Source organism: Micropterus dolomieu, linkage group LG05, assembly GCF_021292245.1.
Source record: "Micropterus dolomieu isolate WLL.071019.BEF.003 ecotype Adirondacks linkage group LG05, ASM2129224v1, whole genome shotgun sequence".
NCBI lineage: Eukaryota > Metazoa > Chordata > Actinopteri > Centrarchiformes > Centrarchidae > Micropterus > Micropterus dolomieu.
Genome location: NC_060154.1, coordinates 4,177,175 through 4,201,936, shown reverse-complemented (window position 1 = coordinate 4,201,936; position 24,762 = coordinate 4,177,175). Strand labels below are relative to the sequence as shown.

General features: G+C 40.3%; 1 long non-coding RNA gene across 1 annotated transcript; it reads right to left on the bottom strand.

The window, feature by feature from the left end:
• Positions 1-16,866: 16,866 nt before the first annotated feature.
• Positions 16,867-21,077, bottom strand: LOC123971766. The gene is made up of 3 exons (XR_006825277.1): positions 21,041-21,077; positions 20,382-20,467; positions 16,867-17,446 (listed from the first exon to the last, which is right to left on the bottom strand). It is a non-coding gene; the product is annotated as an uncharacterized LOC123971766 (long non-coding RNA).
• Positions 21,078-24,762: the final 3,685 nt, after the last annotated feature.

Below are 24,762 nucleotides of genomic sequence, written 5' to 3'. Positions count from 1 at the left end.
AGACCAGCCCTGGATACTCAGTCCCAGAACTCAACTCACTCTGTTCACGTCTCTCGTATAACTGTGTGTGGACCTTAACCCTCCAAGTCAGCCAGCCACTCTCAGTAACATCCCCCACCTCTGGACCCCCACTCTTGCCTGCCAGCAACCCCCCTCACACAATTATACTTTGTCAAATAAACCATTGAAATCACCATCACTTGTCCGGTCTGCTTCTGGGGCTCCCTCCCTCTGAAGCTGCTCCTTTCCAAGTGGGATGGATGCCGTCACTCTGAATCAGACCAGGTCTTCCCCAAAAAGTCTGCCAATGATCTACAAAGCCCACATCGTTTGCTGGACACCACCTCGACAACCAGCAGCGAAATGATGACATGATAAATTTAACTGGTATTTAGCGAGAGCAGCAAAGCACGCTACCAACACACAAGCACCGGAAATGGAAATGAGTCAATACGCTTACCGCAGCACGTCACCACATCACAGCTCAAAAAGCAAGTGTAATCCATCCACCTCACAGGTGTTGCATATCAAGATGCTGATCAGACAGCATGGGTATTGCGTAGGTGTGCCTTAGGCCGGCCACAATAAAAGCTCACTCGAAAATGTGCAGTTCCATCACACAGCACAATGCCACAAATGTCACAAGTTTTGAGGGAGCGTGCGATTGGCATGCTGACTGCAGGAATGTCCACCAGAGCTGTTGCCCGTGAATTGAATGTTCATTTCTCTACCATAAGCTGTCTCCAAAGGTGTTTCAGAGAATTTGGCAGTACATCCAACCTGCCGCACAACCGCAGACCACGTGTAACCACACCAGACCAGGACCTCCAAATCCAGCATCTTCACCTCCAAGATCGTCTGATGTCCTGATGACAGCACCCTGCAATGGCTACTGAGAACAAACAACCCACAATTTGATCACTCCCGTTGCACTCACTCCCATCATGATGAAGTGCTTTGAGAGGCTGGTGAAGGACCACATCATCTCCAAACTCTCCCCCTCTTTTGATCCGCTCCAGTTTGCTTACCGCTCCACAAAGGACGCTGTTTCCTCCACACTCCACCTGAGCCTGGAACACCTGGAGTAGAACAATACCCAAGTGCGAATGTTGTTTCTGGACTTCAGCTCAGTATTCAACACAATCGTCCCCCAGCACCTGGTGAGCAAACTGGCCCCGCTTGGACTCAACACCCCCATGTAACTGACTGCTGGATTTCCTCACAGACAGACCCCTGTCTGTGCGGGTTGGGAAAAACACCTCCAGCATCATCTTCCTCAGCACTGGCTCCCCCTAGGACTGCGTATTCGACTGCTCTTCATGATGTGATGAAGTATGCAGACGACACGACTGTGGTGGGTCTCATCAGGGACAACAACGAACTGGCCTACAGAGAGGAGGTGAAACACCTGGTGGACTGGTGTGACACGAACAATCTAATCCTGAATGTCAACAAAGCAAAAGCGATCGTTTTTGACTTCAGGAAAAATCATCGGGACAGCACTTCCTTCCATCCATGACCCTGCTCGCAGATGCTGCCTGACCAGGGCTCCGTCAATCACAAAAGACCCCTGCCACCCCCACCATGGACTGTTGTCCCTGCTGTCCTCTGGCAAGAGGTTCAGCAGCTTCAAATGCAGAACTACCACATCCAAAAACAGCTTCATCCACCATGTCATAAGACTGCTAAACTCCAAATAATCCCCCCTCCCATACATACGAAACTAATCGTTTTACATGGACACTGTGAACTCTAGTAACTATCTACACCAATATTGTCAGTTTCACTGTTACACTACATCCTGCTGCTACACATATTGCACTATTCATATTGTCTATCGTCTTATCTGTCTAAGTCGAAAAGTCTGAGACCAGCCACCCGGATAGCTGCTGCAACAATTGGTTTCCATAACCATAGAATTTCTGCACAAACTGTCAGGAACCGTCTCAGGGAAGCTCATCTGCATGCTCGTCGTCCTCTTCGGGGTCTCGACCTGACTACAACTTCGCACAGCCATTGAAGAGGAGTGGACCAACATTCCACAGGTCACAATCAACATCCTGATCAACTATATGTTAAAGAGATGTGGTTGGTGATGGTGGTTACACCAGATACTGCCCCCAATACAGTTAAACTGCACATTTTTGAGTGGCCTTTTAGTGTGGCCAGCCTAAGGCACACCTGTGCAATACCTATGCACCTTGATATGCCACACCTGTGAGGTGGATGGATTATCTTGGCAAAGAAGAAGTGCTCACTAACACAGATTTTGACAGATTTGTGAGTATTTGAGAGAAATAGGCCTTGTCTGTACATAGAGAAAGTCTTCGATCTTTGAGTTCAAGTCATGATGAATGGGGGCAAAAACAAAATTTATTTATTAAAATAAATAATTTTGTTCAGTGAATTAAAAAAGGTAGTGGTGACAACTCGGGCTGGAACTGAATATTCGAATATTCGACAATTGGGTACAATTGTACTACAATACTACAATTGTACTACCCTAACCCTGGGTAGTCAGTGAGCTGTTCGCTCCGCACGGATTTTCGGATAATTTATCACCGTTGATGAACCACATAAAGAATATTTTATCGTTTTTAAATAGCCAGCTACCTAAAATAGACCCGCGGGGAACCGCAACACGCATGCAGTTGTCGGCAGCAGTAATGCACGTAAAAGTCTGCACAAGACCGTTGAATGACAGGCAAGAGAGAGAGAAAATGGTCTTCAAAAAGCCTCAGTTTAGCTGGAAATTAACAGTGTAAGTTGAATGAAAAGAGACTGCAGCTCTGCAGCTTCTCAAGTGGAGCTACCGTGTGTAACCCGCAATCGCCGCGCACAAAAACACAAACGATTAGACTATCAGTCGACTATAGGCAGGACTTGATGATTCTGATTCTACTATGTAAATCCTTAGTCGAGGAGCATTTAGTCGTTATAATTAAAATTAAAAGTGAATTTTGCATAATAACGTGTTAGATTTAGTTCCACTACCGGAAACACCGCTCATCCCGTGCGCTCTTCGCCTGGACCCCCGCATGGCTAAACTATTCCCGGATTCTGCTCTGGACCTGCTCGGATCAGACTCTGCTACGGTTCCCCCTGCTCTGTACAGCAGCCCCCAACCCGGTTCGGCACGCATCGATTTTCACTCTGCCTGCTCTTCACGTGCTCAATATAGGCCTACGATCCTTTTAACCCCGCAATAAATATTTCTCCCTTTCTTATTCCTGCACTTGGGTCTGCTAGCCGTACTATAACAAAATTAAAAACAAAGATTTGGTAATAATTACTGTTAGTCTAGCTATGAGAATAAATAAATTGAGCGCTCTCTCTTTTTTCTTTCTCTCTCTCTCTCTCTCACACACGCACAATGCACAACGGGACCGCTGAGCTTCAATTATTCACTCTTATTTACTATCGAAGCATCGAAGCTCAAAAAATGACAATCAGGCCAGCCCTAGTGACAACAAGAAAGAATATTTACTTTTACATTGTTTGACTCAAATGGTCTTTTTCCAACTTTAACTAAACAGTTGTTTTTGCCTAAACCTAAACACATTTTGGATATACGTGAACATAAACAATTATGTTTTCTTCAAACGCATTTGGCAAAACTGTTAATATAACTTTTACGAGACAGGGGTGATAAATTTAGACAGTTTTAATTTTCCAGTTTGATTGATTTCTACTAGTTTTTCACATTTGAGTTTGCAAGTAGGTTTCCATCTAAATCATCAATTTCTGATCAAGTCAGAGGTGCTGAAATATAAGACGCAAGAATATATGAGGATATAGAAATGCATTTCATGGTCTATTTTTCACCAAGACACTTTACTAGAGTAAAGCTTGGATTATGGGACATATTTGCAATAGTATTATTCTACCAATGTAATATTCCCTACAAGGTACTCTTACTCTTTTTCACCCACTGAAGGATTTGTGTCATTCTTTCACTGACAACATGCCTTTTTATAACAACAACTGAAAAGGCATCTGACATTCCCTGAATAGCCATCATGCAAAGGGGCCTGAAATCTTTGTGCGGTGTGTACATAAGAAAAGCCAGACAAGTATTGTGATGAAAAATTCATATCAGCAATAGAGTGATACAGACAGAGAAACCGAGAGAGAGAAAGAGCAAGAAAAGGATAGAGAAACAGACTGAGAACAGAAATACACAGAGGTGCAGACATATTTTGCAGAGCAGAAAAAATAACGAGGTGAGATTGAGAGCATGCTGCATTTTTCTTTTTGCTGATTCTGACAATTAACTTAATTAACTTGTGATGCACTGTTTGACAGTGTTTTGTTGTTCATTTTAGCCATGTTGTTTTTAGTTTTGCCACACAGGCTAACATTAAATGTTAAAGCTGTCCCATATAAGCTTGAATTAAAATTCTTTTGTGTGCCTTTATCATTGTGATGTACAGTCATACAAATGCAGATAACAGAGATTTTCATCCGACCTAAAAACTGGTTTTGCTGTCAACATGGTGGCAGAAACAATTATTACAGAAACAACAAAAAAATTAGCACATAGACCTGCTCTGCCACCTAAATTCATGTGGTTAATAACAGCTGAGAGTGGCGTCAGACTTGCAGATACTGAGGTTTGTAAATTTAGCTCTTGTCATGCACAAACTGGCTGTTGGTGTTTCATATGCACTGTACAGACATAAGAGTAATATCAATCTCCTCATCAAACTCTTGGTAAGAAAGCGAATTTAGTATTTCACAAAGTGTCTGTTAAATGCATATGTCTATAACAAACTATTTCTCAGTTTGTATTAACCCTAAAATGTAACTGTTTACCTTGGGGACCTGCTTTTTGTCCCCAAACGGGTAAGTGAGTCCCCTTGATGTGACTTTGTAAACCGATTTCTGTCCCTTCAACAAGATTAATACAAGTACACACACAATGACACGCAAAGTTGAATGATTTTCCGGATAAATAAATAAAGTGATAACTATCAGACAGCCTGCAGCCATGACTGCAAAATCAAAGATACATAGCATCTGTCAAAAATAAAACATCCATCCCTAAATAAAATAACTTACAGTGCACAGCCATAAAATTTAATCAGTCAAAAATGTGCTGAGTATGACCCAAGCCTGGAAAAAAACAAGCATGTTAAGTCATGATGCCCTGGATACATTTATTATAAGTTGAATTTTTGCAAACTGTTAATTTTTGAAGAGCCCTGCCGATAAAGAATCTTTGACTTCGATTTAGAATTACAGGTGGTTGGGAGTAAGAGAAACAAGCTGATATAGTGGAATACAGAATGAGCGAGTGAGGAGAAGACTGAGAGAGTACAGGGGCCTGCAGACAAACCCAGTGGCTGTAATAGTGTCTGCTGGTTGAGTGATAAGTCAGACAGCCTCCAACTCTGCTGATCCACTGCCAGCCTTGGCCATTTGTCAGAGCTGACTTGAAATTCCCAGTGGCCATTGCACTCTGCTGTATACAGCTTCACGCGGCAGGATCACACCTGACAGGTGAAATCATTATGGACATCCTGCATACTGTTAATGGCCAGCTGGTCCTGGCGTGTGTGGGTGTGTGTACATCTGCAAGGGAAGATATGAATACATGTAAAAATGTGAAAAGATATGCACAACATTCACAGAATATACCTAGCAGGTTTTTAGTTTGACTTGTTAAACCGCAAAGAGGGAGAGATGTGGAGGATGAAACATACAGTTTGAGCCTATATATAATGCAAATTACATTATCCATCACGTGCTTCAGTGTCTATTTAAAACATAAAAATGACAATAGTAATTACTCGTTCATGAGTAAGAATTTCTATCTATTTTTCTCTGTGTATTTGTGTGCATTTGTGTGTGGAGGTGGATGAGCTATAAAAACAGAAAGGAACAGCACAGAGGAGATAGAACAACCTGTAAAAATGTCAGAGAAAAGAGACACTTGAAACCTATTTTAAGAAAGCTCTGTGTCTTGTTATGAGAGTGATTGCAGTGGGATTGTTAAAAAGGAAAAAATAAAAATTTTACATGGGAGAATACTTTTTAGTCCATGCACAACAAGACAGAATATATTAAAGCTGTGGTACATACCTGAGCTGAGAAGTCACTCAGCTGCCATTTTGTCCTTTATAATGACGTGGTAACAACCTTAGTTCCTCCTTATAATCACACCACTTAAGAAGACACTTTTCGAGTTAAAATGTCAAGATGCATTCAAGCAACGTTATTCTGATTCTTTAATTAAGTTGTCTAGTTGTTAACGATGGACTGTCCGGCAGACTGTCTTACCGTAGGAAGTTCACTTTGCGTTCTGTGGCAGGTCTAAAAGTTGGTTTTCACAGGCTTCAGCTTGAAGGCCTTACTTCTGTCTTAGTGATTGTCAGTCTTAAATACCAATGGGTGGCCATGGAAACACATCTCATCTAATCTGAGCTGAATAGATGGATTAGGTGATCCGTAAGTGTGGTCTTTCTTTGATGTCACTCTAGGCAAGATTTTTAATAAAAAATAGCCAGCAATTATCATTCTGAATCACCACAACATGTTTTGTGTTAACCCAAATTAAATTCTTTGTTGGGAATGAACATATTTCTATGCCCCACTTAAAAGATAAAAATTATAAACTCTTACATCAACAGCAAGTTTTCACTCTATTGAAAGAAAGTTGGACTCTCTACACCGACGGTGTTCTGTAAGAGAAACATTCAGGTGTTTTGTAGTCCCCAAAATTAAATTTAACTAAAAGATAAAGCATAGAAAAATTAGACAAAATTGAAGAAAAAGTAAAATAAAGATAGAAGTATATTAAAAAAGTACAAAAGTAAAGTAAAAAAATGATTCAAAGAAAATTATTCTAACAATTAAATCGACAAAACAAAAAGCGGCCGGCCAAACTCAACAGGCCGACTGATGAGACATTTACTGAATAAAAATAGCTTTGATGGTCTTCCTGAGTATTCAGCAAGAAGAAAACAGCACTGTTTTTATTTATTGTTTCACTGTGAAACTTTAAAGCTCATAGTGACACTTGGAGCCTTGACCAATTATTATAGATACCATTAATCATTTCAGGACATATAAAGAGCGGAAGAGATAAGGCTTCACTAAGAGGGCAGAGGTGAAATCCAACAGACTCGTAGCAGAAAAAAATGCAAGGGTTCCCAGATTGATGCATGATTCGGAATCAGTGTAGACTGATATATTTAATAAAATGGAAGTGTCTCGGTTTTGTGAGACCGTCAGGTGATGGACTTCAAAAACTCTTTCTATGTGGATTGACTTTAGGAGTCTACATCTTTGCTAATGGCTTTGAGCAGCTAAAGTTAGCATACAGCTGAGGCTGATATGTAATTTGTTTTGCAGGTATTTAGTCCTAATGAAAATTTTCAGCTGATGATGGTGCTATTTGAAAATCCAAACTGATGAACATATACTTATTTCTAACAAAAACTAACTGCACTGGTAGACTGCCATGAATTGGAAAACAAACAGTCCATACAATGGTCTTTTTCACATTTAGCTTTCTTAGCTTCACATGCCTTATCAAACCCTCAGCATAATTTTGAAATGTGCCAAACGTGTTTTAAGTAGGATCTTTGCTCTAAAATCATCTTCCCAATTTAATTTTTAATATAAAATATTAGATCCAATTAGAATTTAGGTTCTGGAAAATTAGCTCGGCTGATATCAAGATATAGGCTTATACCTTGCAGTAGGAATGACCCTGTAATTGCACTGACAATAGCTGTGAGCATTGGACAGCCACAGAGCACAAAGCTAATTGGTTTTTGCCTCACCATTATCTTTTAAATACCAATCCAGATTGCACTTCTGTTAAGCTGGCATCCAATACGCCTCTTCTTCAGTGTTGTTAACCTCCAGCGAATAAAGTGTCAAACCCACCAGGCACTGGGCAATGTAAAGTCTCCTTCTTGAGCAAAGAACTGAAAGACTTTCCTGTATTGAGTTTTGTAAACAAGTCAATCTACCCCACCAGGCTGCAGTATCTCTTCTTACATTATTATTAAATAAAGTAGTAATACTGAAATTAATCTGCATATATTGATGTACATCTTCTTCTGGGCATCATCTTCTATTAGCATCAAAAGTAATAGGATTCAATGATGGCGGCACATTAATTTTGATAGAAAAACATTACAATTGAAACATGAGTTTCCCAATCGAACTTATTTTTGAGTTTCCCACTGAGCTATTTCTGACATGATATGTGAAAAGCCTGACCTTGTAAATGGAACTGTAGACTTGAATGTAGGACAGCAAAAAGCAATATTAAACTTTGGAAGAACCACTGCAGCTCCTTTGAGTGCGAAAAATCCAATGGATGTGTACAAATATTCATCACTCCACATTTGAATCAATCAGATCAGATCAGGGGTCTCATTTATAAATAGTGCGTACATACAAAACAGGGCTGAACACGTGGGTACGCCACTTCCCAAGCAAAGGTTGCGATCTATAAAAACAATACTTGACAGGAGAATGTGCGGTCCTGTAAGTAAACTCTGAACCAGGCATACAGTGGCGCCCCCAGAAAATTTTCCTAGGGGTGGCCAGATGGGGTCACTGAAAATTCTTGGGTGGCACACTAAACCAAAAGCCATAAATTCTATTATGCACTATAATAGGGCTGACCCCGAATAGTCGAAAATTCGATGGGCGGAGCCTGATTTTACTGTCAATCTCACAGTCGAAACTTCGTAGTGAAACAAGGATCATGCCATTTTGGCGATATGGGGGTGCTCAACGTCTGATTTTACATACGATAGTTATTCTTCAAATATCCCACTTTTTAACCACCGATTTGACCAGTGTCATATATATATATATATATATATATATATATATATATATATATATATACACTGTATATGTAAAAATGGAGGGGCACCAACCATTTCAAAACATTAGATACCAGTTAAACTACCATACTCTGTCTTGCTACTGTGTTTTTAACATGTCAACAAACAGCATGGCTCCACAACACAGCAAGAGAGTTTATTTAACACAAGTTACAGTATCACTGTTACAAACCTAAATTAAGAATGCAACACTTAAGTCGACACACCCAAGCTCAGAACAAATGAGCCTACAGGGCCATAAGCAAACAGCAGTGAGCTCAGCACCGCTTACGTCAACAAGGACGCGCACAGTCAACATTTTAGGGATCCAGAGATCCCGCAATCATAATGGAAAGAATGTTGCCAATATATATCCCACCCATCCCTTTCATACAGATCAAATTGGCCTAATAATCCCGAATAATAAACCACTATGAAAGTGGCTATGTGACCACAACATTTAGTCTCAACCAATCCAGCACAACAATTTGCCCATGCAACCAGCAGCAGAGTTACAATGAGAGAAGATGCTTTCACTCACCACAGAAAGGTGGCACAGAGGTTTTTCCACTGGGCAAACTTCTGGGTGACTGAAGTTTTTCAGACAGACAGGAGGCACTCGTTGTGCCCCCGCAGTGTTATGCTGCTCAATGGAGCGCCTGTTGTGATGTTTATCCTTCTAAGTAACGTTGAGCCCAGTTTCACAGCATCGTCCAGATGACTCCCGCTGTTCTCACGTTTTGCAGTCCTCTCAGAAAGATAAAGATGAAAACAGGCACAGGACGGTCTCCCTCAAAGCCGTTAACAGCCGGTGCGACGGTGCTAACCTGTTGCTATCTGCAGACTATTAGCTCTCACACACAGTACAATACACAAAACTGTGTAGCAATGTGTAGCAAACTTATTATAAACTTGCCAAGCTACTAACTGTCTCTGTACAGTAATTAAATTTTCAGTTGTCTTTCTTTTGCAGATGGTTCCTACCTCTAAAGAAAACACACATTCGGCACAACACCGGTGTACTCCTATCCGCTCTGCCTGTTAGTCCCGCCCCTTAACCAGTCGCAATTTAAGAAATGTTATTGCCATCTACATGGACGAATCAGAGGCCTCTCCTGAAATAATCATCATAGTCTGTCACAGCTCAGGGTCAGAGGTTACCATCTTAAAATGACAGAGTAATATGACAACACGTGTATGCTGCTATTCACCTTTTAACTCAAACGCAGGGGTTACATAATATATACAGTATATAGCATTTTATACATATGCTCCGTGGCCATGCTCCCCCCCGGCGACTCACATGACAGAAGGATGAAATGGTTTGGAATGAACAGGTCTACTATTGTGTAAAATCAAAATATTACCTCTGAGTATTATAGGCTTAAAGCCTTTCTGAATAAAAAGATCAATTGCAGCGCACACAAAAAGAACACAAAGGCGAGATATCTGTTTCTACAAAAGAACGCCTCAAAAATGTTGTACAGTTTAATCAGGAATCATTTAATTAATACTTGCATGCAGTGCAATTTATTCTCATAAATAAGGTGAACAGGAGGACAAATTACATTTAAATTGATGCAGTTTTCAGTGCGTCAGTCGAGGAAATACGAGTGCATAGTTTTTTGTAGCCTATTGTTATCAGATGTTCGTTGCCTTATCGAACCAAACGATGTACACCAGCGTGCAGATGTGATGCACTGCTTGGTGTTATGGAAAATATTTCAGTGTGTGTCATATAAAACAAGTCATATTTCTTTCTTAACAGAAAGTGAGTGAACTGTTTGTTTAGTCTAAATAAATGGTTACATTTATTCATTTAGCTGACGCTTTTATCCAAAGTGACTTACAATTGCTATACAGAGGTCGCATGCCTCTGGAGCAACTAGGGGTTAAGTGTGGGTCACAGTGGGAGGTTGAACCCGGGTCTCTCACACCTAAAGGAACGTCAGTGTCACACTGAGTTAAATTTTGTTTTGTAGCTTTTCTGTCAGAATTTGCATCCTTTTCTTCCTGCAGTCTGTGTGAATTAATATTAATGATAGGTGTTTCACAACTTGCTTACAACTGTGCGTATGCACAGTTTTATAACAGAATATTTTTTGGCGTATGCCATTTTTGGCTTTTGGGAGTACGTACACTTTTAGTGAGGTTTCCACACACAGTTTTATACATGAGACCCCAGAGGTTGTGTATTACGCGCATCTTCACCCCACTGCTCAAGCGTGTCTTGAAATTTAATCCCCAGCTATCCTACATTCATTTGCTATAGAAATTTAAGCCTCAAAAAGCCTCTGAATGCAAAATAATGAAGTGTATCGAAGCTGGATCTGCAGTCTGATGGCCACCAACTAGCGTCCCCTGAGCTCAACACGAACGTAGTAAGAATAGACATCTCTTTTGGGAAAGGTCAGAAATTTGGATGTTTGAAGAGTGTCCACTATATACTCTATCACACCATCCTCAGCCTAAGCTACAAAGTTGAGGTTACTGCTTTTCCTATATCTTATGTGTTGCACCACTTGACCCAGCTACAGGCAATTGAAACCACGCTCTCTCCCTCCCACTCTTAAGCACACAGTGCTTGGACAGAAGTTTTCCTCAAACTGCTGTCCAAAAATAGGATTGTGAATAATTGGCACACCAGAACTAAAACTTTTTACAGCTAACTGGTAATAACCTGGCACAATTGGGAAGAAAGCGCTGCATCCTCATCTCTGTAGTGCAACCTGCATTCTCTTCAAAGGTTGGATAAAGTAAGCTTCCTAAATCTGCTGAACTCCGTAAGAATATTTGCTGAATTCTTATTACTGCAGTCCTGCTACCTGACCCACTGGCTAAAAAATGGATGGGAAATCAAAGCTTAGTTAGACTAGCTCAATACTCAAACTTTTGTTGAATAATGTGGTGTGTGGTCTCTGTAAAGTGGTTCGGCATCGCTCACAGCCAACTGACTTCTGACGCACTTAAGCATAAAACATTGTCCCCGGGTATAATTTAAATCTCATCAATAACACAAAGCAGTGCAGGCACATTGCCTAAAAGCCAATAACTGGTGCCAGCACACCACAGCCCTGTGCAATGAATGAATGAATGGCGGTGGATGCTGCGAGGGCTTCAGTGCATTTCCCATGGTTTCTGGGTCAGGTGCTGGGAGCAATGAGGTGCGAGGCTAATGGATGGACTCTTCACAGCAGAATGGAGATGGAGAAGCTTGAGGAGTTTAGTGCCATTCTATAGCCTATTAGGAAGAACAAAGCTGTGGAGATGGAAATTGTTTGCCACAGATATGAAGAGGAATTGAAGGTGTCGGTGTGTTTTACAGTAATGATGAAAGCCATGCTAAAGTGTAAAGGACTGGGCTGAAGGGGAAGGGAGGAGAATTGGTATAGTGTGGAGGTGTGGCAGCCAGATTAAATGAAATAATCAATCAACCTCTTCTTCCTCTTGTGGTCAATGTCCAGCACTGTTCACTGACTTGGAAAATTCTTCCCTTTTAAGAGGGTTTTGTTTTTACACATCGGTGCACTCTCTCAATAACAGAGCATGTAATCAAAATTCTTTGTCAACATGTATATGGGAACAAAATGTCAATGACAAAACACTATAGTGCATTAGTGGGTTATATGCTTTTTAATTGCAGACACTTTACATTATCTTAACTGGCAATGTAAAATATTTTACATCCTTTCACAATAAATAAACTCAGAGAAAACATTCAAACATCATTACTATTTTTTTGTTCTAATTGTACCGTGACAAAGTGTAATAAGTCAAATTTTCTTTTTTTGTCTAAAAAGAATGATTTCCTCTACTCTAGAAACTTTACAAAAATGGTAAGTGTTCTTAATCTGCTCTTAACAGGACCATAAGGGACATAATCATCTTTATAAAATGGATAGCTCCAATCAGGCAAACTGATTGCCTGATTACTGGTTGTTAGCCATGGTATACTAACTATATATAAGAACTATGAAATCTAATTCCTTTGCACAAATCAGTATTACTCTGCTTGCGGGAGAAAACAAACTGCCACAAACTTAAAAAAACATTTAAGGTCAACTTCACCCTCTGTGGTGGGCCTTGGAGTGTCCTGGGGTCTCATTTAACAAACGGTGCGTACGTCCAAAACAGGGCTGGAAACGTGCATAGCCACTTCCCTTGCAAAGATTGTGATCTATAAAAAACAAACTTGACAGGAAAATGTGCGGGCCTGTAAGTAAACTCTGAATCATGCGTACACACATAAATGAGAAACGGCGACTCACATGACAGAAGAATGAAACGGTTTGAAATGAATAGGCTTACTATTATGTAAAATAAATTGAAATATTACCTCTGAGTAGTATAGCTTATAGCCTTCCTGAATAATCAAACACTTGTTTGATTGATTTTCCCTGAAGTGAGCAATAGAAAACGTAATTTAAGATAAGTTGTGGCGCACAAAAAGAACCATGACTGAGGACAATAAACAAAAACGGAGATTTCTGTTTCTACAAAGAGACGCCTCAAATATGTTGTACTGTTTAATTAGGAATCATATTAATTAATACTTGCATGCAGTGCAACTTATTCTCTAAATAAGGTGAACAGGAGGACAAATTACATTTAAATTGATGCCGTTTTCAGTGCGTCAGTCAAGCAAATACGAGTGCATAGTTTCATATTGCTTGTTGTTATTAGATGTTCGTTGCCTTTTCGAGCCAAATGCTATGCTCAGTGTGGGGATGTGATGCACCGCTTGTAAAAACACATTATGGAAATATAACACTATTTTACGTCATTTATGAGTCATATTTTTTTTAACTCATCGGCAGCCTTGTTTAGTTAGTGAGCTGTTTGTGTAGCCTAAATAAATGTTCAAACACAAGCGGAATGCTTTTGGTTTACTGTCTTTTGAAAGGGGGGACTCCAAATTTGTACCTCAATCATCCCGTCTTGCGTGTGTGTCCCCCTCCAGCCAGTGACGTCACTACTCAGGAGGGATGCCCATTCCTGCAGATTGGTTATAAAGGGGTGGAAGTCCAGTGTCCCCTTTAGTCCGGTGTACAAGCGTTGCGTGAAAGTGCGTTTTTTACCCACCAAACAACATGCTTCAGCTTCACCAAAAGGAACATCAGTGTCACTCCGAGTTAAATTTCGCTTTGTAGCTTTTCCGTCAAAATTTCTCCTTTTCTTCATGCAGTCGGTACATTTTAATATTAATGAGGGGCGTTTCACTGACCATTTATAGGCAACTATGGGCGATTGAAGGGCCGGACATTGAGCTCCCTCACATGCGCCACATTTCAAGTTGATTGTGATTTATATAGGGAACTTGCTAACAACTGTGCGTTTGCACGGTTTTATAAGTCTGAATATTTTTTGGCATGCGCCATTTTTGGCTTTTGGGCGCATGTCCACTTTTAGTAAGGTTTCTACTTAGTTTTATAAATGAGAACCCTTAGCAGTGCATGTCTCCAGGTGTCTCCTGCTCAATTAAAAGACGAGATGCAGAGATGAATAAAGAGGATGTAGGCCAACTTGAAAAAAAACACACAAAATGAACAGAGCACTGTTAGGCAAACAAAGGTGTAGTTCTATCTCACACAGGCTCCGCCCTCTACTGGACTCTATGGGTACTACCTCCTCCAATCACATGCACGCACTTGCCCACTGAAATTTTATCGTGCACATAGCCGACCAATAGGACGTCGCTACCGATACGTGCGTGACATATAAATAGCAGTGTCCCTACTGCCTCGCCACTTCTAGAAAATTATCTTTGCACCCGGGCGAGGTGAACCATGTCCTGCCAGGATGAGTCCAGGCCCCCCCGCCAACCGACCTGCGACTGGGGAAGGGAGCGACTGGCCAAGTGACCGTTATGGAGGGAGAGAGGTCTGCAGACGGTGCCACAATCCCCCGTCTGGTGTTCAACACGCCATTGTTTTACATGTGCTGCTTGTGTAAAAATATGGTAAGGCTTTTGAGAATGTGGAAACCGTTTTTTGAGTAAAACATGTTAATTACATATGGTATTATTGTATAAGTAAGCACACCGTGAGCAATGTACAATCCTGAGTCAAATTCCTCGTATGTGTACACATGCCTGGCAATAAAACTTCTCTCAGGGGGTAGCCTACAAATACATTAGGCTCCCCGTCAACTACTCGCTAGCCCCCCACACACTCAACAGATGCATCGCACTGCAATCGTTGTGCGAGAAGGGCATGAGGGTTCCTTTCTACTCACGACCTCATGGTCATGGAGAGATTGAAGCCTTGAGTGATCTCCACACAGCCCAACACACCACACATCCACAATCCACTCCAGGTTGTGTTTTTAGTGTGGTGGTGCATGGGGGGGGGTGTCGAAGAGATCTGCACAATGGCATCTTGGCCCTTACTGTGTGCGTTATCTCTTGGATATATCGGGCTCCTTCTTGGGATCCAGCTCGTAATGTGACCTAGGATCTGAAAAGTGAGGATCTGGTGACTACTGGGTGTAGAGGGGTAACATACACTGGCAGTGCCTTACGTTCCAGTGAGAAGTCAGGGCAGTCCAGGTGTTATTGGTCAGGCCAAGCCCTTATTGGTCCAGCGACCTTCTCAGGTAAAGCCCACACAATCGTCAAAGCAGATCAAAATAGGCATAAGTATGCAACACTAAAATTATAATATATTATATAGATAAATATATAGAGATATATCTATCTATATCTATATATCTATATCTATATATATCAAAAATAAATCCCCCTGTCACCCCTTGCAGGGTGGTATGTGTCATCCTCAAGCTCGGGTCCTCTACCAGAGGCCTGGGAGTTTGAGGGTTCTGCGCAGTTTCTCAGCTGTTCCTAGGACTGAGATATATATATATATATATATCTCTTGTCACAAACCAGCTCTTAGCCCGTGACAAAAAGGAGGTGAGACACAACAGGTTTGCGTGCCAATGGTATGATTATAAAAGTACAAAAAGGGTCAAATGATCACCAAAAATATGTGATGTGGCAAAGTATGACCATCAGTTGTGTCAGCAGTGAATGGATGAGTGAGGTGTGTGTGTGTGTGTGTGTGTGTGTGTGTGTGTGTGTGTGTGTGTGTGTGTGTGTGTGTGTGTGTGTGTGTGTGTGTGTGTGTGTGTGTGTTTGTTTTAACCAAAGAAGGAACACAAGACAAACCCGGTAGGATGCCGGCCTAGGAGGAGAGAGAACAAAAGACTGATCAGTCCTGGCTAAATAAACGCTGAAGGTAGAGCTGCACAGGTGATTGCCCAGCCCAATCAGCCTCCCTGCCTGCAGCCTCCTGCAGGAGAAGGAAGCAGGAAGGGGGAGGGTCCGTAACAATATATAGCATGAAGGGACCACAAATTTTGTTTTGTTATACAACTATGTGCTGTATAATGACAACAAACTACCTTGTACCTTTAAACACTTACCTTCATTGAACATACAAATAATCACAATGACCCACAGGAGAAGAATAAATATAGCATAAGGGGTTCATGTTGAAGCAGCCTTGTTTCATCTATAGAGAAATCTCTCTCCCATTTACCCTTGGACACACCAGCTTTCGTTTTAGTGGTTGCTCAATAAAAACGTTGTAAAAAGACCCCTGGAGAACATGTAGCCATTGGTAGCTCCCAGTGGCTCAGTCGGTTATCACCCCTGCTGAGCTGCCATTTCCCAACTTGAACAGCAACAGCCTGAGCCTATGCGTTTCTATTTTACATTTCCTGAGTTGTGGACTGAGGCTTATTCAAGCATGCTTTGACTCTTCATTCAACATCAGCTTTAATAAGGTGATATTATATCCTTGCATCAACCATTTATGAAGCAAACATAACCAGGCCCTGCTACCTTTACCATGACCCATGCAGATCATAACTATCATTCAGACAAGGAAAGTTGGCTGAGCAGTGAATACTGACTCCAGTCCAGACTGTGTTACGACCCGGCTCGTTAAGGAGAGCAGTAACATATAATTGGGATTTAAAATGAGGTGGAATACGACAACTGGAATGGTTCTGGTTAATGTAAAGTGTTTAATTGACCAAGAGAGAGTGCTTGTACAAAGAAATATCACAGAAAGAGGGCTAAACAGGTGCTGACAAACTACCATTAACAATTAAAAAAAAAGAGGGTCTTATCCAAAGACAAGGCAAAATTCACCAGTTACACTACAGAACAAAAAGAAGTCAGCACCAATAAGCTTACAAAAGACAAGTAAAGAAAACAAAGTGTCAAACACTTGGTACACTTTAACAAATGAAGTGAATTACAAAGGTTCTCAGCACTGACTAAAGTCACTCTGACAGGCAGCAGACGGGCAACACTGCCGAATACAAACACTCTCTAGACTAAACACACCGATATGCAACCAATAGCAGGGTGAACTGATCATTGGTTCACAGCCGCCCTGAACTGTGGGGGGCACAAACCATTTAAGGTGCAGCTGGGGTTGATTGGAGACTCCTGATTGGTAGGTTCAGTCAGATCCTAGCCATACCAATCACCGACACCAGCGAGCAGCAGCCAGGAAGTAGGCGGTCTCATCTCCAGAGGGACCAATCCTTGACGGGGATTTACACAGCTGCAGTAGCATAAAAAGCTTTCATAGAAACAACACAATTAATATACAACAGCAACCAGCAGCAGCCTTAACAACTGAATTTAATGTGGCACTTACTGATGGTCAACAAGGATTTTTTTTACCATTACTAACAAAGTGTAGATTCTGAAAGTTTTTTTTGTACATGTTTTGTCTGTGCTAATCATCCAAAATACAAATTCTAAATACAATTACTGATTTTAGTTTATATAAAGGCCACTATTTTAAGTTATTACAATTAATCTCATCATGCAAAATTTAATATCCTTTAGGAGCACAGTTACTTTTTTCCTTTAAATACTCTCTCCTCTCTTTTTCTTTCTTACACACACACACACACACACACACACACACACACACACACACACACACACACACACATACACACACTTCCTCTGAAAACATTTCTTAAAGAACAGTTTAAATGTATGCGGTGTTAAAGTGCTGTTAAAAGCACATTTACATACCCCACAGCAAAGCAACCCACCACATCGCTCTGTTATTTTAACAAGGCTTCTCTGTTCATCTTACAGCCAACTCACTGATTTTGTTCCCGCAGTAAAAGAGCAAATTTGCCCTTCAGTTGTGAAAAAAGAACTATGTGGGAATATGAAAGTCTGAACTATTGTTTTTTCAAGACAAAATAATGGATTAATTAATTAAATTACATTAATTAAATAGTTCAGACTATCACACACTCACAATATTCAAATACCCCACCAACTGCAGGGGATGGCAAGAAACTGCGTCAACTGCTATGTTCTTACCGTCTTGTCCCCTGAAGGTAATGATATAGCTACATGTGAAAAAGACATGGTCAATAGGGATGTGCAGATCGATACTAAAGTATTGATATTTCTGATCCCAATGCTTTCTGCTCTAGGATTAATATAAAAGGATTAATATCTAAACTCAGTAATTTGGAGTGAGTGTGTATTTTATCACGAGTAACTTGCTGTCACCAGGATGGTCTAATGATACCCGATTGATAGGAACTACTTCTCCTTTCACCAGCCAAAGTCATGTGTGCACTATGGCAGCGCTCACATTTCCCACAAAGACTGAATAGTAGCTGACTATAAAAGGAGTCATGTCTGGCTGTATTTTAGCTGTGAAGATAATAAATACACTTAATGTCTGTTCAAAGACGGTGAAATACTGTGGCAACACCACAAACGTCGCTAAACATTTGGGATTAAGTGACAAGAATAAGTATGATGATGTTATGAAGCGGCGGTCTGAGGAGGAGGTCCAGGGCGAGAAGAATCGAGGTGCTAGGGTTAGTTAGGTGCTAGAGATTTTATAATAATTATAAAAGAATATGACAATAGTTTGATATCTAGTCAAAATGCAGCTATAATTTGGATTTGGTACAGCCTACTTTTATTTCCCTCATCAATATAGAATTCGGGGGGGGTCACATTTAACACACACATAAAACTAGTTGTCACAATAAACTAAAAATGAAATATGTAAAAAGTATCGGTATCAGTAATGGTATCGGCAATACCAGCCTGGGTATTACTTCATATTGGATCGTAAAGGAGGTAAGTGGTATTGCACATCACTAACGGTCAAACTGTATTTTAATTTGCTTGGCAACGTTGTGTAACTTTGACTAGCACCCAGTAGCAGCTAGCTTACTCAGACCATTAAACAGCAGTTAGTGGCTAGCCGGGCCAAATTGCTTCATTTATCTCAAATTAAGTAATCTGCAAAAACAAAACAAATATGGTAATAATACTGCAACTTATATTATTCATCCCAAACTTATGATTAAGAAGGCAATAATGTAATGCAAAGCTACATGGATTTGTGTATGTATTATAAACATTCAGGCTGTATAGCGCTTTAACTATATTCCCCACAGTTACTGTGTTTACATGATTTCATTGTCTTTGTGATGAAGTCCGACAATGGGAATGTTTGCCTTGTCTCATTACTGAATAGTAGACTGTTGCAGAGTAAGTAGTGTACAGTGTTTACATTAATTTGTTTACTGTGACAGAGAGTATGGATCACAGTTTGCAGAAAGTTTGTATTGGAAATGTTTGGATATGTTAGATGTACAGTATCTTACTGAAAAGGAGAAGAGCTTTTCTCCAGAAATCTCAAGGTTGTCCTCACTATTAACAATTTCCACCAGCTTCAGAAACTTATTGGGAGAAAACACAGGAAGCCCAAGTTGACCAATCACAGTTCCTGTGGTCTCTCCATAGGCACCATGTGTATCTTTAGGAGGTGCATGTCCCCCATTACCAAATGTCAATAAATCGCCCTTTAACATACCACCAGTGCCCCAGTATGTGTCCTAATTGAACCGCTGAAGCAAGCTGTGCTTTGGAAGTGGCGAGGGTGTGGATTTTTGGTACTGACTGACTTTGGGCCGGCTCTAGAATAATGGCCATGTAATCGTCCATTTCCTGCCAGTGGGTAGGAAATTGTGAACGGAGAGAAAGCGTACGTAAGCGCTCAGGAGCGGGTGGATTTTCTCCCTTTCGGACAGATGTGCACTTCCAAGAATCTTTTAGCAGGTGGTTGGTGAGGAAAAGGCATGATCAGAAGACCGAGATCTATTGCAGTCTACGATGTGTTTGAGTAAAAGACTGTTTGCTCGAAACATCTGTTTGCTCAAAATGACATTAGCTCAAAACATACAGCAAATGATTGTTTGCTCAAAACTAGTTAGTTTAGTTTGAAACAACTTTAATAATTACTAGCAATTTAGAAATTACTTTTGATGAAACGACAGTTTGCTCGAAACGACTTTTGGTCAAAGCAATAGCTCTGAAGAGGTAAACATGTTTACTACTAGCATCAGATGTATAAAAATTGGAGAGTATTCTTTCTTGAAAGATGGTCAAAGAACAGCACAAAGTGCCTGTCCTTTTGAAACGACTTTGAAAGACTTTTCAGATGGTTCTGTGTAACGGACCTTGTGCTGTCAGGTTAGCGGTTGCAGGGAGTGGGCAGCGGGCATCCCGGGACCTAAGCCCCTACTGAAATTGGCCACTGTGCACTCTAAAAAATAAAACATTGGGTCAACAAAAAAAAGGTTTTCCACTAGAATCATTAATTCAAAGCAATGTTTTGAGTATGGTGAATTACCTTTTAGGCCACAATAAAATGCATTTCTAAGTAACATGAACGTAATAATTAAGTTGATGTCTGCAAGAGTTAAGTTGTGTGTTAGCGAGTTATCTTTAGTATTTCTTCTCATCTGAATCATAGTCTAATCATGTCTAGCTAATGTTAGCCAGTTAGCTGGTAGTACTTGTAATTTATAAACGTAGCTAGCCTAAATGCTAACCGGAGCGGTGGCTAATGGGTAATCCCACATTAAATTAGCTTGCCAAGACGTTTTCCCTTGCTACCTGGCCACCTACTAATCCCGCATTTAATCCTACTCAATCAGTGACAAGCTACAGCTACTAGCTACTAGCTAACTTTACCTCGCCACACAGACTGTACTATCAACACTGCTCAAATTTCAGAGTAAGGACTTCCAGATTCCGGTATTCGGTTACAGTAGGGTATCACCAACAGAATCCTGAGCGAATGCAAATATGTGTAATTAAGCATAAAATGACTTACCATTCACCATGTTACACTTTAATGAGTTTCAGCTGTGGCCCTGTGGTCACTGGTCTGGCCTTGAACATGCCCGCACATGCAAGAGAGGGAAACTGCGGTCCGTTTAAATGTCAAGAAATTGTATTTTACCTTAACAGAACTTAAAATTAAATTATTCTTTGATTAACTGAAAATGTTAAACTCTGACAAGTCATGATAGTATATTGAATCAATAGGCATAATTTGTGTGTCATCCAAGCTCAATAAAATAACGATTACAATTAAAAAGTCTAACAGTATCTCAGAACTTGATTTTTTATTTCACAACAATATATATATTTAAGTAATAACTAAAGGTCCCCTGATTTAGTTTTTAGAGTGTGTTTCCTTGAGGTGCGCAACTTTTTTTTTTTTTTTTACATAATGTTTGTAATTAAATTTAGTTTGTTGTTTTATAATACAATCTTGTTGCATTATTGTTTGTGTCTTATGTGGTTCTGTATGGATTTGATTGAGTTTTTGTGTATTTTAGAGGCCCATCTAGAGACAGGCATGGCAAACTAGCTTAGGCTAAATGCTATGGTGTGGCATTGGTTAATGCTATGTACTTAGACAAACATTAAACAAAAAATAAAATAGTTTATAAGTAAACTTACCACAATTGAACTCCATATTGGCTTCTGTCTTCCTGTTAATTTTGATAATGTGATTTCTCCCTAAAAACAACCAGCAAAACAAAACAAAGATGGGTTACTTAAATGGGTTACTGAAAATTAAATTTGTTAATAACATTATAAACTGCCCTGACAGCTGAAAAGCTCTGGAATTACTGATTCCATAAGTTACTTGTAGAGACGACACTCAAGAGACATGTCTTCTAGACCTAAAGGCTAAAATCCACTAACTACGGCTACGGCGCGTTATGGCTGTCCCAGAAGTGGCTATCCGCTCTGCTTCGCAGACAATAGGTAGCAGCTCTATTTTTGCAAAACGAAATCATTTAACTACGTAGCCTGCTTAATTATGGTAGAAGCACAAAAAATTACCAAATCAACAAAATCTAAACATGTCAGCAAAATCAGGCAGGCAAAACACTCTGATTCTGAAATGCTCCTTGTGGGAAATGCAGCCTGAAGTTGATGGAATGAAAAGGTGTCACATAGAGCTGTGAAGAAGGTAGTAGAAGCACATAAAGGACAAATTAATAACAAGTAAATAACGTGGGGCAGACGCTTCCAGTGGACTTTGACGCTGGGCTATGGACGCATCAAAACCGCAGCGCAGCCGTAACATGCGGTAGCCATTGGACTCCCAGAGTAATCTACTCTAAAAGGAACTAAATTGAGTTTTTCTCTATTTTTTAACTACCTAATACATTAGCTCAAGATTTCAGATCCATCAATTTTCATGCCTTTCTGAAGATGACAAGATTCATCCGTCTTGCTTGACCGGGCCTCTGGATTAAATTGCAGGGAAACTCAGCAGGGAATAAGCTTTCTAAATACCTGGCAGGGCCCAACTCCTGAAATTATGAAGGATGATTATATCTCCCCATTTCTTTGGCCGGTTGTGATGCCAAAAGCATCACAAAGGTCTATTGTGCTATGTTTGGCTGGCAAGACACACCTGACCATCTACAAGTCAAACATTGTGCAGATATCTATATTGTGCCATGAAAAGTAAGCTTATATAGAGAGTTATGGCCAGTATACCCATCTCTACTGTAAATTCTTTTGGTGACAAAGAGGATGCTCTTATTACTCTGTTTTATAGTTCTCATAAAATTCAAACCCATATATTTTTAACATCTGTGTGTGTAGAGGTGTGCTTGTGAGCTTGTGTGTATGTCTTGTATCTTTCTTCCACAGATTATGTTAACTTTTAGTATAATCTTTGTATTTAAAGTTTGTTGTTCAAAAAGCTCTTGAGACCCAATTTTCATACTCATCGTGGCGAGTCAAAACTTATCTTGCTCATGCACTTGATTAGAAGAACATAAATTAAATTTGCACTCTTTTGGTATTGCACTCTTTACTTATTTGATTTGTCCTCCAAGGCGGTATTAATAGATTTTAACTAATATAATTTCCTTAAGTAAAAGTTTTACCATATGTTTGAGATACTGTGTTTTTGCGGGTTTTTAAGTTGAACAGATACTTTCGCCTCCTGTTTTCTTGTCTCACTCATTTGTTTGTGAGCGATAAACAAACCAACAGACGCTTTTGAAGCTTGGTCTGAAACAGAATTTGGCTACCTTGTAAGCAGAAGAGAAAGGGACGTTTGAATGGTTAGAGGCGCAGGTACATCTGTGATAATGACACACATTGTTAAATTTAGCCTTTTTAAATAGTAGAAAGAAGTAGCAGTTAGAGTTTTGCTAAATTCAACACATTTTGTGTTAGGAAATTATCCCTTAAACCACTGCAGAATTCTGCCATTGTTATTTCCAATCTGACCCCACGTCTCTCTCAAGTCTCAAATTTCCACCAACCATTTGTAAACACAATTATTTCTGCTGCTAAGAGAAACAATAGCTCCCCTGCAATTACTGTAGCTGTTTTTCGAGGCGGCGTAGGCGTGAGCGCTGGGTTGGAATTTCAAGCCAACAGGGTCTTGCAGACAGCCACCATAATACTTGGCACTTTGAAGCGTCTCCTCTCTCTGCACTGACATCTTTGGGACTTCTAGCTAACAAGGACTGTTTTGGGGGAAGGCAGAATGTGAAAGAAAGATAACAGAAAGGCTTATAGTGTTTAACACAGTATTCACATGGCGATTGTACATCAAATGGTCAGACCCCAGGGTATTATTGGATAATGTGTGTGTTTGTGTGTGAACCACAGATTATTATTGCCATGGTCATGCTTAGGAATACATGTTTTTTTGACACCCTGAGTGATGCCGCTTTAAAAACGCTCAGACAGCCTGCTCATAATGTGTCCATAAAACAGTCTTACATTCTCAGGCCATCAATGCCACATGCCACTGGTGATGGATGCTCTTTCAAGGCCTACTATTAGTCGTAGTACATCAATAAATCAGAATTTACAGCGCAGACTCAAATCAATAAATGTTTTCACCTTATCTTAGTTATGCCGTTCCAGATTTCAGCTCAATGAGCTGTATTATTGAATATGCAACATCTTGTAGTACAAATGAGTAGCTGGTTTTTGCTCAGGATATTTTGAGGCAACGTATTAATTGAATTACACCCCGATTATTCATGCTTGCCCTGCAGGTCCAGTAAACATATCTTGAAGAAGAAATTGGTGTTTTCTTTTTCTTTTTCCAGCAGGACTCTATTTATCTGCCATGTGCAGATCATAATAGCTTAACCCATTCATGTATTTTGGGCAAATACCTAAGGATGCATTCACCAGCTGCAAATTGCAATCGCACTGCAGAGCCCTCCCTTACTTCTTATTCTGGATGCTCGTGTTGGATCAGAAATGGCCTGAAGCAAAGAGAGGAATGAATGCACCTCTGCATGAGACAAGAGTATAATTATACAGTCAGGCTTCCATTACCAGTGTTTGAATTTCATGCTCTTTAAACTCTTTTATGAGAAAGAGGAAGCTGCTTTGAGTCTAGTGGCAAACTATTTATTATTCTGGGATGGATATTGCCACCTTTTGCGGGTACTTAAAACGTTATACTGAGTTCACAGATAGTGAGAGTTAACTCATATCCATCCTGCTGGATAGGTTTGCGACATAATCAATTACTGGCCTTGTTGCCTTACT